Source organism: Mustela erminea, chromosome 5 (assembly GCF_009829155.1).
Source record: "Mustela erminea isolate mMusErm1 chromosome 5, mMusErm1.Pri, whole genome shotgun sequence".
Lineage (NCBI taxonomy): Eukaryota > Metazoa > Chordata > Mammalia > Carnivora > Mustelidae > Mustela > Mustela erminea.
Window position 1 is genome coordinate 18667958 of NC_045618.1, and position 13422 is coordinate 18681379.

At 41.0% G+C, this 13422-nt stretch overlaps 1 protein-coding gene across 4 annotated transcripts in view; it reads left to right on the plus strand.

Annotated features, from left to right (window-relative positions):
* Positions 1-13422, plus strand: part of LRRC28 (leucine rich repeat containing 28) — a 158029-nt gene that overhangs the window by 95389 nt on the left and 49218 nt on the right. The window lies entirely within an intron of this gene.

Below are 13422 nucleotides of genomic sequence, written 5' to 3' on the forward strand. Positions count from 1 at the left end.
ATTACTTTTCTATAAATATAATTAAATTTTGTACTTACAAAATTAGCAAAATGAAATAAGACCATTTCAGAAGCAAGTTACATTTCTAAGAAACCAGAGTTTTCTTTCAAGTGAGAAAAATATCAAGTATAAATAGATTTAAAAAATAAAATGCCTGCTGGGTAAACCACAGGTTGTGAAACCATTGCAGCAGTCAGGCACCAACCTACAAATCCAAAGATCCAGGTTCTCACCTGGTTTCCCCCACCTTGCAGTGCATGCCCTGGAGTAAACCACCAGAGCGTCTCTGAGCTTCATTGACCTTATCTGTAAACCAAAAATAATAACATTTATCTTGTTGACTTTAGAGTTATTTTGAAGTCCAATAAGATAGCGTGTCTGTAAGAACGCTACAGCCCCGTAAAAATGCAGATAACTCAACTGAGAAGATAGAGCTTTGGGATTACCATATCCTGCTTTTTAAAAGTTTCCATCCTCCTCATAGTCATACCCTCTCTAGTAACCCCCGAAACTTGTATTTACCACTTTCTAAGAGCTGCTGCCTGTACCGATGCCAACTCCCTACCAACAGATGGCCAGGATGTTGCAGGCAATGCCGATCCGTGAATCAGGGACGGGGGGCAGGGAAGTAAAGGATGTGATGTTTGATCTGCGTGACGTAGAACTCAGTGGTCTGACGTCAGCATTCGCGGTCAGGCAGCACATCCCATTACAGGCAACCACGCTTTCACTCTCAGGTGTTCCCAGAAACAGATTCGCTTGTTAAGTCTGGAGTTGCTGGTACTATTGTTCATAGAATTATTAGTATTACTGTTGTTGTTACTACTGACCACGTCTACAGGGAGTGTCTCCATGAGTCATAGTACTGCAACTATTTGTAAGAACAATCATTTATTGAATTAGGTATTCTGTTAGGCACGGTACAGAGGCTCTCTAATTTAATTATTACAGAACCTGTTGTTACAAAACTTATTGACAACCTGTTTACAGATGAGGAAATTGAGATTCAGAGAAGTTAAGTAACCTACCCAAAAGCACAGCTAGTGAGAGACAGAGACTCTGTCTGATCTAAACTCCTCGTCCTTTCCACTTTGACATGCTATCTTTACATCCCAGGCCTGATCCCTCTGCAAAGGGGCCTCATTTGGAGTAAGGCTGAACTTGGGGCTCCTGGGTGGCTCAGTTGGATGAACACCCAGCTCTTGACTTCAGCTCATGTCATGATCCGAGGGTCATGAGATCGAGCCCCACGTCCGGCTCTGTGCTGGGCGTGGAGCCTGCTGAAGATTCGCTGCCCCTCCACCCATACCTCTCTCCCTCCTCTAAAAAAAAAAAAAAAAAGATAGGAATAGGGCTGAACTATACCGAACATCTTTCTAGTTGTGTAGCCACCTCCAGTGTCAAATGTGGGCAGCCATTTTGTATTCAAACACTCACATAGACACTCCAGTTGGCCCAACTCAGTGTCTGTCTCTACTCACTTAGTAGGGTCGGTCTGCCAGAGGGTATAGCTTTGTCTCACCTGCCCGATCTGGACATCAGCCAGGTGCTCCCAGTTACTTATTTCTAATCTGTCTATCATCAGCAGGTCATACAGCAAGAAAAATCATATAAAAGTTTAGGCCAGAGACCTGTTACCTAGTTCTTTCTTGGTGTTAGCCATTCTTCTTACTTTGTCTGGCCACTTCAACCTCCGTGGTGTTCCTGATTCCTTAATTTTTGCTGTTCACAACTTGCTTTTCTTGTCTTCTTGTTTCTTCCATCAGATATGCTTTGTCTCAAGTCTAAACCATTCATTCATCCAGCAACTGACTCCATCCTGCCTGTGGCTCTGATCCACAGCTCTGTTCTCATGTCCGATACCAAAGGTACACTTAAACCAGAATGTTATCTAGCTCTAGGGCTCTAGAGCCCAGGTCCTGCTGAGAATCCCACATATAATCAAACTTTTTTTTCAGAGACTTTACCTATTTCACAGAGAGAGAGAGATCACAAGTAGGCAGAGAGGCAGGCAGAGGTGGGGCGGGGGGGAGCAGGATCCCTGCTGAGCAGAGAGCCCGATATGGGGCTCGATCCCAGGATCCTGAGATCATGAGATCAAACCAGAGGCTTAACCCACTGAGCCACCCAGGCGCCCCTATAATCAAACTTTCTAAACTAAATGAATCTTGTTTACCAATCTTTAGCCTGTAGGTCCTGTCTCAAGTCCAGCTGGGCTCCAAGCCCTTCATCTTACCTATTCTCCCTACCTCACTATTTTCATCCAGTCATTGCTCCTTATTGCCCTGGTCATTTGCTACTCTTATGACCTATCATTGTAGCAATGACATAGCCAAGCCTGTGGGGGTGGGGGGTTGGTGACAGTGATGTTGGGAGAAGAGAGAAGCCATTCCAATAGGAACTTGACCACTTTGGGTTTGCTTTGTATGGTATGCTGAATGTGTCCAGCAGCATATGGCAAAAATGGCAGTGCCTGGTGCAAGGTCATAGAAGGGATGGGGTCGTTGGGTCAAAGGGACAGTCCATTACACAGTGCCTAGCTGCTCTTCTGCTTTGGCGTCTCAGGTACTTATTTGCTGGGGCATCTTCTTTGTGCATTGTGGTAAGCGCTGGTGTGGGCGAGGAACGGGCATCTCTTCTTCAGCACTCAGGTTCAGTGCTGAGTGCAGCCTTGCCAACTGCTCTCTGTCTCTAGATGTCTGGTCATGCCAAAACCTTGCCTTCTGTGTTCAGAGAGGTTTTCTTTGTGAACTGGTCGATATGGTGTCAAAGATCATGTGAGGAAGAAGGATCCGCCCTGAGCTCTGAGGAGGGTCCCTCACAGCAGTCAAGGTGACCGCAGCTCTCCAGCCTGGGGCCACGAACACCCAGGAGACAAGCAGTTTCACACTCCTGGTTGCTGTCCTGGCTCACAAGGCTCATGGCCCTGGCAGGACTTAGGCCTGTGGATAAGGTTTGATTTTACCAGAGAAAGACATACAAGCAAGAGGAGGAGGGTAGAAATTATCCACTTAGAAAGGAACAGGCTGCCTGAAGCAGTGTTCCGCCCGGGCCTCAGACTGATTCTTTGAGGACAGCAGGAGCCCAGGGTTAGGAAGTAGATACAAGCATCGGTGGCCTTTGTCCCCAGTTATATAGGGTGAACCTTTGTAAAGAAGTGAGAGTGACCGCCAGAGAGTAGCACCACCATGAGACAGCCAAAGAGGGTTTCGGGAGACTGGAGACAGGATGATCTGTGACATCCTGACAAAAATGAATCTGACAGAACTATCAGCGATCTTCTCCACTTTGTTTTTGGGTTTTGTGGGAGTTTTGTTTTTCTGTTTTGTTTTTAATACCACGAAGGTGGCTTTGGAAAGGAATTCAGCTAGGTCTTTTGGAGAAAAGGAATTACATCCATCGCTGTCCCACCACAGAGTTTGTGCACTTGAAAGCTTTCTTTGAACTCCGTTCTGATAAACACAGGCCGTCTAATGCTTCGAATGCTGCGAACCACGGCGGACGGAGTCAGATGGAGCATCCGGGGGTGGGCACTGCCTTTCCTCAACAACCGAACTGTTCTTGGAAAGCTAGCAAATAGGGATGTCTCTTTACACACAAGATACCTTTACACACAAGATACCTTGTGTAGAAAAAAAAGAAACAGTTTATGCCAAGTCGGGAGCAGCCCCTTCTTCATTGCAGTTAGGAGATTGTAGTTAGGAGATAGTGTGTGTACACACACACACACACACACACACACACACACACAACTAAAGTGTTCATATAGAAACCTCTTCTGTTTCAGTGTGATTCTGTGAGCACAGTACAGGAGCTTGAAAGTTTATGAAATGGATGCTAGTATATCACTGTCTGGGATTGGAGGTGGGAATCCTGTTTTGGGGAGTTACTTGCTAAACTCAGTTGCCTGCCACAGAAAGTTGGCTTAGAAGAAAAACAAGTTTTTATGGGACTTCTTAAAAGAATGTCCTATTTTAGCATCCTCAGAAAACAACTGCAGAAGGTATATGTAGGATGGCTTAAGTAATGAGTAAGACTAGGTAAACCATAACGCTCTTTGAGGACATTCTTTTTAAGATGAAGAGTTGCATCAAGAAAGAAGGATGCTCCTATTCTAATGATACCATGATAATTGAGTGACATATTAGTCTACAAGCAGAAGCTTTCTCCACAGCAGTGACTGTCACTGAAGAGGACGGGGAAACTAATCACTTGAGCCTCATGCTATGAGATTTACTAGAGGTTTTGAAATGAGAGTATTTGCTGTTGATTCAATATAGTTCTTCACACTAAGTAGCTCCCAGAGTTGTGACTCACCTCTGGGCTTCTGAAAGTGTAGGAAAATACAAAGGAAAGGTTTTTGGTTTGTTTTTTTTCCTCTAAGGCTTTTTTACCAGGTGTTCCTGGTCTCTCTTGCATAGTTAATAAGCCCGATTATTCAGTAATGTTCACTACTTATTTAATGATGAATAATAGATGTAAGTACTGTGAGGTTACCCAGGCACAAATTGGCTATGGAAGAGCATCCTTTAGTTGGCCCCCAGGAAGCGCTGTGTCATTTAAACTCAATGTCAGTAACTCCTGTAGTTTAAGAAAATGAGGAGACAAAAGTTGCCCCCAAATTAGCAGGTAGAATTTTTTAAAGATTTTTATTTATTTATTTGAGAGAGAGAATTTTTTTTTTTAAGATTTTTATTTATTTATTTGAGAGGGGGCGGTTAGGGTTAAAGAGGGAGGGAGAAGCAGATTCGCCACTGAGCAGGGAGTCCAGTGCAGGGCCCGATCCCAGGACCCGGAGATCACAGCCTATCTTGAAGGCAGGCACTTAACTGACTGAGCCACCCAGGCACCTTAGCAGGTGGAATTTTTGACTGTTAGAAAAACAGTAAGCGAATTCTTAACCAAGAACATTTGGCAAATATCAATGAGATGTATAGAATATTCTAGTACATAAACTAGCATGTAGTGAGCTGAAAACTTAGTGGAAAATATCTTTCTGCTGATAGAAAATCATTTGGGTTTCTAAACCAGTCCTAGATCCAGTCCTTGGAGAGTCTGGTAGTACAGTGTGTTGTTTCCTCTGGAAGAGTTACTCCATGTGCCAAAGACTGGCGCTTGTGGGTGAGGCGACCATTCCATCGCTGCTATGGATTATACACCGTGACTTTGATAGGGAGGTAAAACCGGCCCTTTGATCCCATAATGGGAGCTCCCTCCAGTTTTCTGTAGTACTGGTAGTTGCTTTTTCCTCTATAGGGGTTAGATACCTTGTGTAGAAAAAAACGAAATAGTTTGTGCCAAGTCGGGAGCAGCCCCTTCTTTCATTGCAAATGGCGTATTAGACACAAATCTGTTAACTGTACTTGGTTTTTTATTGCTTCTCGTTCTTGTGTTCTCTGACTTAGAAAGTCAGGAAGAGAATCGCTCTTTCCTATTTTTGAGAAAGTATTTAAGTCCACGCAGTGAAACTAGTAAATTTCAAACCAGCAGAAACTAGATGGAAACCAGCTAATAATCCTGTGATCTCAAACTCAGAGATGAATGTAAACTGTACTTTGCTGAACCATGAATGTATTGATCTGCAGTTTGAAGAGCTACCGCCTTGAGGTCTTTGTTTAATGGGAACTGTTTGCAAAGTTGTGTGGCCTTAAATAAGTCCCGGTGCTTAAAAAGTTTGTTCTAGTACAGACCAGAAGTCCCGGTTGGAATTAGTCCTATGTTTGAGTAGAAGTTATGATGACTGCTTTCCAAGGAGAGACCCAAACATGCCACTGAAATTGTGTTCTGTTCCATGTTCTGTGGGGATGGTTGGGGATATCTCTAATCAAAGGCATAATGAAAAAGGAGAAAAGAAAGTTTTGATAACAAGGCTCAAAAACTAGTAATGGGAAGAAGTGAGAAAGAATTATTCTGTTAAAGTCCATGCAGACCTTGTTTCCGGAAAGTTATTATAACTTTTATTTCTTCATGAAAATGGATATTCAGTGCTCCTTTTTGGACCATATCTTCTTGCAAGTATTTGTAACAAAAATTGTTTATTTGTCTTCATGATGCTTACTCATCTAATCCTTTTCCACTGTCTTAATGATACCTCTGCTTTGTTTTTTTTTTCACCACAGTGGGTCTTTGCTGTTGCCTTAAGGTTTTCTTAGGAAATTAGTATGATTATTTAATAGGGCTTCTGTAGCATGGGCCAGACACTGGCTGTACTGTGCTAGTGGGTGAAGAGAGAAGTTCACTAGAATATATTTTTCTCTAAGTTTTGGAATAGGATTTGGGGCTGGGGAAGTGATTCATATGAAAAGATTTGCCCTGTTTTCTTAAATACCAGTTCTTTAAAGGGGTACAAATGTGATATTGTTCTAATGTCCATATTGCCCAAAGCAGCCTACAGATTCAATACAATTCCAATCAAAATACCAATGGCATTTTTCATAGAAGTATAAAAAATAATCCTAAAATTTGTATGGAACGACAAAAGACCCCAGACAGCCAAAGCAATCCAGAGAGAGAAGAACAAAGCTGGAAGTGTCATGCTCCCTGATTTCAAACCATATTACAAAGCTGTGGTCATCAAAACAGTATGGCACAGGCTCAAAAACAGATGTGTAGATCAATAGAACAGAGTAGAGAGCCCAGAAATTAACCTACACTTACCTGGTCAGTTAATTTCCAACAAAGTGGGCAAGAATATACAGTGGAGAAAAGCTAGTCTCTTCAAGAATTTTTGTAGGAAAACTGTACAGCAACATGCAAAAGAATGAAACTGCACCACTTTCTCACACCATATATGAAATTAAACTCAGAATGGATTAAAGACTTAGATATAAGACCTAAAAGCATAAAACACCTAGAAGAAGACAGGCAATTAACCCCTTTGACATTGGTTTTAGTCATGATTTTTTTGGATCTGTCTCAGGCAAGGATAAGAGCAAAAATAAACAAGTGGGATTATATCAAACCAAAAAGCTTTTGCACCATGATGGAAACCAGCAAAAAAATTAAAAAGCAACCTACTGAATGGGAGAAGATGTTGCAAATGATATACCTAATAAGGATTCACATCCAAAATATATAAAGAACTCCTAAAACTCAATGTCAAAAAATAAACAGACTGATTAAAAAATGTTCAAAGGACCTGAATAGACATTTGTCCGAAGAAGACATCAAGATGGTCAACAGACATACGAAAAGATGCTCAACATCATTCATCATCAGGGAAATATAAATCAAAACCACAATTTGGTATATCACCTTGCACCTGTCAGAATGGTTAATATCCAAAAAATAAGAAATAGCAAGTGTTGGCGAGGATGCGGAGAAGAAGAAACCCTGTGCACTGTTGCTGGGAAGGTATGTTGGTGTAGCCACTCTGGAAAGTGGTATGGTGGCTCCTCAAAATACGAAAAATAGAAGTATATTATGACCCAGCAATTCCACCTGTAGGTACTTATCCAAAGAAAAAGAAAAAACTAATTAAAAAAGACGATGTACCATTATGTTCATTGCAGCTTTATTTACAATAGCTACAACACAAAAGCCACCTAAGTGTCTACTGATAGATGAATAGACAGGGAAGATGTAAGCTATACAGACAGTGGAGTTTTAGTCATAAAAAGGAGGGAATCTTGCTATTTGTGATAACATCGATGGACCTAGAAGGTATTATACTAAGTGAAGTGAGTCAGACAGAGAAAGACAAATACTGTATGAATTCACTTATATGTGGAATCTAAAAAGCAAGACAAGCTAACAGTCTAACAAACTTATAAACTATAAGTTTTGTTTATAAATACAGAGAACATAGATTGCTGTAGAGAATAAAGTTATGGTTGCCACAGTGGAGGGGGTGGAGTGATGGACACAATAGGTGAAGTGTAGATTAAGAGGCACGGTCTTCCAGTTAATAAAAGAAATAACACACAGTGATATAATGTACAGCATGGGAAATATGAGATTTTATTTATTTATTTTTGAGAGAGAGAGAGAGCACACACAAGCGGGGCTTGGGTAGAGAAGCAGGCCCTCCATTAAGCAAGGAGCCAGATGCAGGACTCAATCCCAGGACCCTGAGATCATGACCTGAGCCAAAGGCAGATGCTTAACCGACTGAGCCACCCAGGTGCCCCAGATAGGGAATATAGTAATACAGACAGGAAATTTAGAAAAATAAGTAGTAGGAGGGTGCCTGGAGGGCTCAGTCAGTTAAGCATCTGCCTTTGGTTCAGGCCACAATCCCAGAGTCCCTGGATTGAGTCCTGCATCGGGCTCCCTATTTAGTGGAGATTCTGTTTCTCCCTCTGACCCTCCTCTCTCTCTCTTTCTCTCTCTCTCTCTCTAATAAATAAAAATCTTTTTAAAGAAATTAAAAATTTATTTTTTTAAAAAATAACTAGTAGGAAGTCTAGATCTTTGAGCAGAATCTCTGCCAGCAAAATTTTTGTTACTTTGATTTTGGAACTGAGTTTTAAAAATAGTGACAAGAATGTGCAGTCCCAGGGAAATCTGGAAGATGTTGTCAGTGGACTCTAAAGCAAAAATCTGGAATTTCTATCAGTCATAGTTTACAGTAAAATTCTTCAGTTTAGGGGGGCAGGGGAAAAAAAAAAAACAGGTACAAGTCCAGCTGGGCAGCAGCTCGAGATGCAGAATGAAGACATTGTTCTCTCCAGCTGGTGGCCACAGTGCTGGAAGACTCGGTGTCGTAATTCCTGAGTCTGCTGGGCAGTCAGCATGAAGTCTCCTTCTCTGGGATCTTCTCTAAAGGAATTCTTGATATTTCTTGAAATTACTGCTGTAAATCTCTAAGTCCGAACTACCCTCACCACTTATATGATCTTTTAAAGGAAACGAGGGGGGAAAAAAATAAAAAAATAAAGGAAGCAAAGGGCTCTTTTGTTCATCATCTGTCTCCTTGGTTGTATCTCCGGACGTCACACCTGGATGCTTGGGCACAGTGCTGTCCTCTGGTACCCCGCCCCCATGCCGGGGAGTACCACCTCCTACATGATGTGGGAGTTCCCTGCTTATATGGAAATGACGTGTTTGGGGAGGCTGTCTAGCTAACATCACAGTGAACCAGGCCATCTGCTTTTAAATTCTGGCTCTGCCATTTAATTGCTGTGTGATCTTGGGCTTAGAAAGGCTAATTAATTTATCTAAGTCTCAGGAACAGGGTAAAATGAATACCTACTCATAGCATTATTGTGAGAATTAAATGAGATCCATTTAAAATACTCTGTCACTCATAAGTACTATCATGGGGTCAACATAAGCTATTTTTATTGTTTTGCTAGACTGTTAGAAAGGGTTGGGACTGTGTGTGTCTTCACTTTCGTACCCCAACCATCTAGCACAGTGTCTGGCTCATTGCTTGTAATAATTTCTTTGTCACTTGAACTATGCAGCACAAATAGAGGTGCTGAAAAAAAGAAAAAAAAAAAGAATTAGAGATGCCGATGCTTGAATATTTAAACCAATAGCAAAAGAAGACTTCAGTCATTCAAATTCATTAAAACCCATTTATTTTCACAATTGTCGATGATCTATGTAGAAAGCATCTTATTAAATTATAATTCACTGTGAAATCTTTGTGCAAGTTGAGGAGATCAGCAAGAATATGATTATGTAAAAGACTTAACGGAGTATGTGTGCATATGTTTAAAGAAACTAACACTGTATGTCAACTGTACTTCAGTAATTAAAAAAGAAACTAACACTTTAAAAGTCATTCTTCTGAAAAAGCGGTTGCAAAGTTCTCTTTGTAAAAGCCATGTAGGTAAATTTTTAAACTTGTTTTTAAGATGATTTTGGAATGCACTGTAAATTACTCTGAATTCATTGTGAAGAAACCCACATTTTATAATTACATTAAAAATGTAATCATGACTAATAAGTACTATATCTGACTGATTGATACTTGAGATGACATGGACAGAGTCTTCCAAACAGCCTATGTGGGTCTATTGCTTTGATGGTATAGTTTCTGCTACCCCATCATTTTGTGGAAGAGGATACATCATTCACCTTCCGATAAAATAAATGAGTTTCATACTGGTAAGCATGCAGTAAACAGATCCTATCTATTAAGTTCTGGCCCTTGTTGTCATTCCATGTTTGCTTTTACAGTAAAAAAGAACAGTAACCTAGCTACACGGGAGCGTTTTGTTCCTTCTTTAGCCATGTGCACTGCATATGCCAGGGCCTTGAAGATGAAAAAAAATAAAATAAAAAAGAATTGGAGTTTGTGCAGGACTGCTAGCTTTTGCTAATTTCTTACTTAACAATACTTTGATCTGTGCATCTGGAAAAAAGGGGAAACATTTTAGACACAGTACAGCACTATTAAAAGCCACATGAAAAAGTTCTTTGTTGCTTTAGCATCTCTGCATGCATATGGACAGCTTCCTTGCTTTATAAAGTTCATGTACTGAGCGTTTTTGCACAGGAGCCTTAAAAAATAGTATTATCTGGTATACTGAATGCAAGGTTGGAGTATATTAAAATTAACAGAAGAAAACAAACCAGCTCGTTAGCTAGTGTGCGAATGGTCTTTTCCAAAGTTCATGATCAAGTGAAAAATTTCTCTCTTAGGAACAGAAGGAATATTTCAAAATTTAGTAAGACAGAAAATACTTATATTTCAGCCTCATTATGATTACAAAATGCCATTCCATGGTGCTTGGGGTTTTGCGAGCAGAAAGTCTTTGGCCGAGAGCATGTTCTCATGAGGCTGTCACAGCTCTGCCAGGACAGCCTGTGACCTTGCCAGGTGTTTAGGGTTCGTGGCCTGGCCAGTCGGCTGTGCTGGGCCAGCCTGAGCAAAAGTTGCCCACTTCTCTTTATGATGTTGCACTGTTTTGTGATCTTTCCTTGTAGTCAGAGGAGAGCGGTAAAAGACGAGATATATCGAGAACCAGTGATTATGCCTCTGGTATTGTATACATCGTTGAGGCTTCTTGACAAGCCTATGAGAGAAGTATTACTGTTTGGTTTTGTGGAGGAGGTAACAGGCCAGGAGCATTGGATTTGCCCCTCAGGTCCTGAGTCAGTTAGAAAGTGGAAAGCCAGGATTCAGACTGCGTTCTGACGCCTGTGACGTCGGTACTGCTTTCTTACTCTGAATGAGATTGCGTCAGGTGGAAAGGTTAAGGGTCTATATTGAATACTTATGACTGTGGTGTTACACTTACTCCTATGTGATGGATTTGATCACAACTTTCAGCTTCAGTGAAAAATAGTTCAGTCCATTAGGGGCATATGTAAAAAAGGACATTCCCCGACATGGTCAGGAGATAGGAAAAGAATTCTCTGGACTATCGAAAAATCTAAGATAAGATCTAAACCAAATAGCATTTTTAAGTCATTGACTCTTCATTTTTTACCCCCTATATAACTAAGATAGGAAAGAAGACAAAACCATATAGGAAGTAGCCAGTGTAAAGGTTTTATTTAATTTTGTATTATGATCCTTGCGTGTAGCCTCATTTCATTTGCACAAGCTCTTTTGTGTATATTAGAGGGGAGAGGTGCTTCCTCTGTCATGTCCCATTTTTGTGTCCTTGACTCGAGGGAATGAATCCCTGTCTCTAGAGGCTGTTGGCTCCGACTCTTTTCTATGCAATTAAACTGTAGAAAAGTGTTAGTGCCGTTTGCTACGTGCCAAAGAAAATTCTTTCTTAATTGGCCTTCTGCTGTAGGGCCACACTTCCAAATATGTCACCTACTAATAATGAGAATAATAATAATTGCCATATATTGGAGAAGGTGTATGCCAAGGATTCTGCTTGATAATTTAGAAACTTTGTTAGTAATTCTCACCGAACTCAAGAGATAGAATTATTGGGGCGCCTGGGTGGCTCAGTCAGTTGGGTGTCCAACTCTTGGGTTTGGCTCGGTTCGCCATCTCAGGGTCATGGGATCGAGCCCTGCATCCGGCTTCATGCTCAACAGAGAGTCTGCTGGGGATTCTCTCTCTCTCCCCCTCCTCCTCTCCCTTCCTGCCACTTGTGTTTTCTCTCTAAAATAAGTAAATAAATCTTTATGAAGAACAAAAGAGCATTATTTTCTCCTTTATATGGTTAGGGAAACTGAGGACACCCATTTAGTAAGTAGAAGAACGAGGATTCAGACCCAGGTTGTCGGACTCCAAGACTGTTCCTTACTCCATTAATTCGTATCCTCCACTCTTCACTGCCGCATAAGCTCAAGAATCTTTCCTCAAGTCCCGTAGGGGCTCCGAAAGGCAAATCTGAAACCAGAGCTTTTTGCATTTTATCAATGTAGTTTCATTTTTGGAAAAATTCCAGTTTTCTATATGCCTTTCAAGTGTACAGATGTCTCTTTGTGATGACAGGATTTGTAGGCACATCAGAGAAGTAGTGAAGAAATCTAGAAAACAAATTCTTTGGGTAATATTGAGGCCTTTTCCAGTGCAAGTGGATTCTGGTATTTCTATCTCTATTTTTTTCCATCTATGTCCTATAAATTTCTAGCCTGTTATGCCAGCAGATATGTTATACACGTAAGACTATACATTATTTACATGTACTATATATTCTGATGCCTCAAAAAATATTGTGTAGTGATTTAACTTTCACAGATTACATTCACATTCAGTTGTCATAACAACCTGGTAAGGTTGAGAGGCGAGGCACTACGGTGCCATTTAACGCCTTGCAAACTGAAGCTTTGCTCACGTGGCTAATAAGTGAGAGAACAGACGCATAAGCTAGGAACAGACAATTCACCAAAAAAAATATGTAAAGATGGCCCTCAGACATATTTGAAAATGTTCACACTCATAATTAGAGAAATGCAAATGAAGACAATGCCAAGATATCATTTCTCACCTATCAGAATGACAAAAACTTTTAAATAGGATAACATGTTTTAAAAACTTAGACTGGGAGAAAGGCAGTACCTTCATACATTGCTGGGGGGGAAGCAGATTGGTAGAATCCTTCAGGAGCGAAGCACCAAGAATCTGCCCGCCTTTTGACCCAGCAAGTCCACTTCGAGTGATTGATGCCAAGAGTACACCTCCGGGAATACTGATGTAGACATACACGTGTACACGTGAATTCATACACTTCCATATGTTTTATAGGTCTGTCTGCTACGAGCTCCTAGAAGGAATGGCATTCCCATACTAATGAGCACACACGGCCCTCCGATCATGGTTTGTAAACACTTATGCCCCAAGAAAAGGAATCAAGCCTCCTTGGAGAAAGTAGTTGATGTCAGGGCTAGAGGAGGGAAAACACAAGCTGAGCATGGAACATCTTGTGGCAGAAAGTAAGGAAGTACTCAGAAAAGGATGAAAACTTGTTAGAAGAACATAAGAGCCAACCTCAAGCTGCTCCTAATTGCCAACTGGAACATTTTGACTGATAAAATAAGTCCTAATGGTATTGGGTTTTT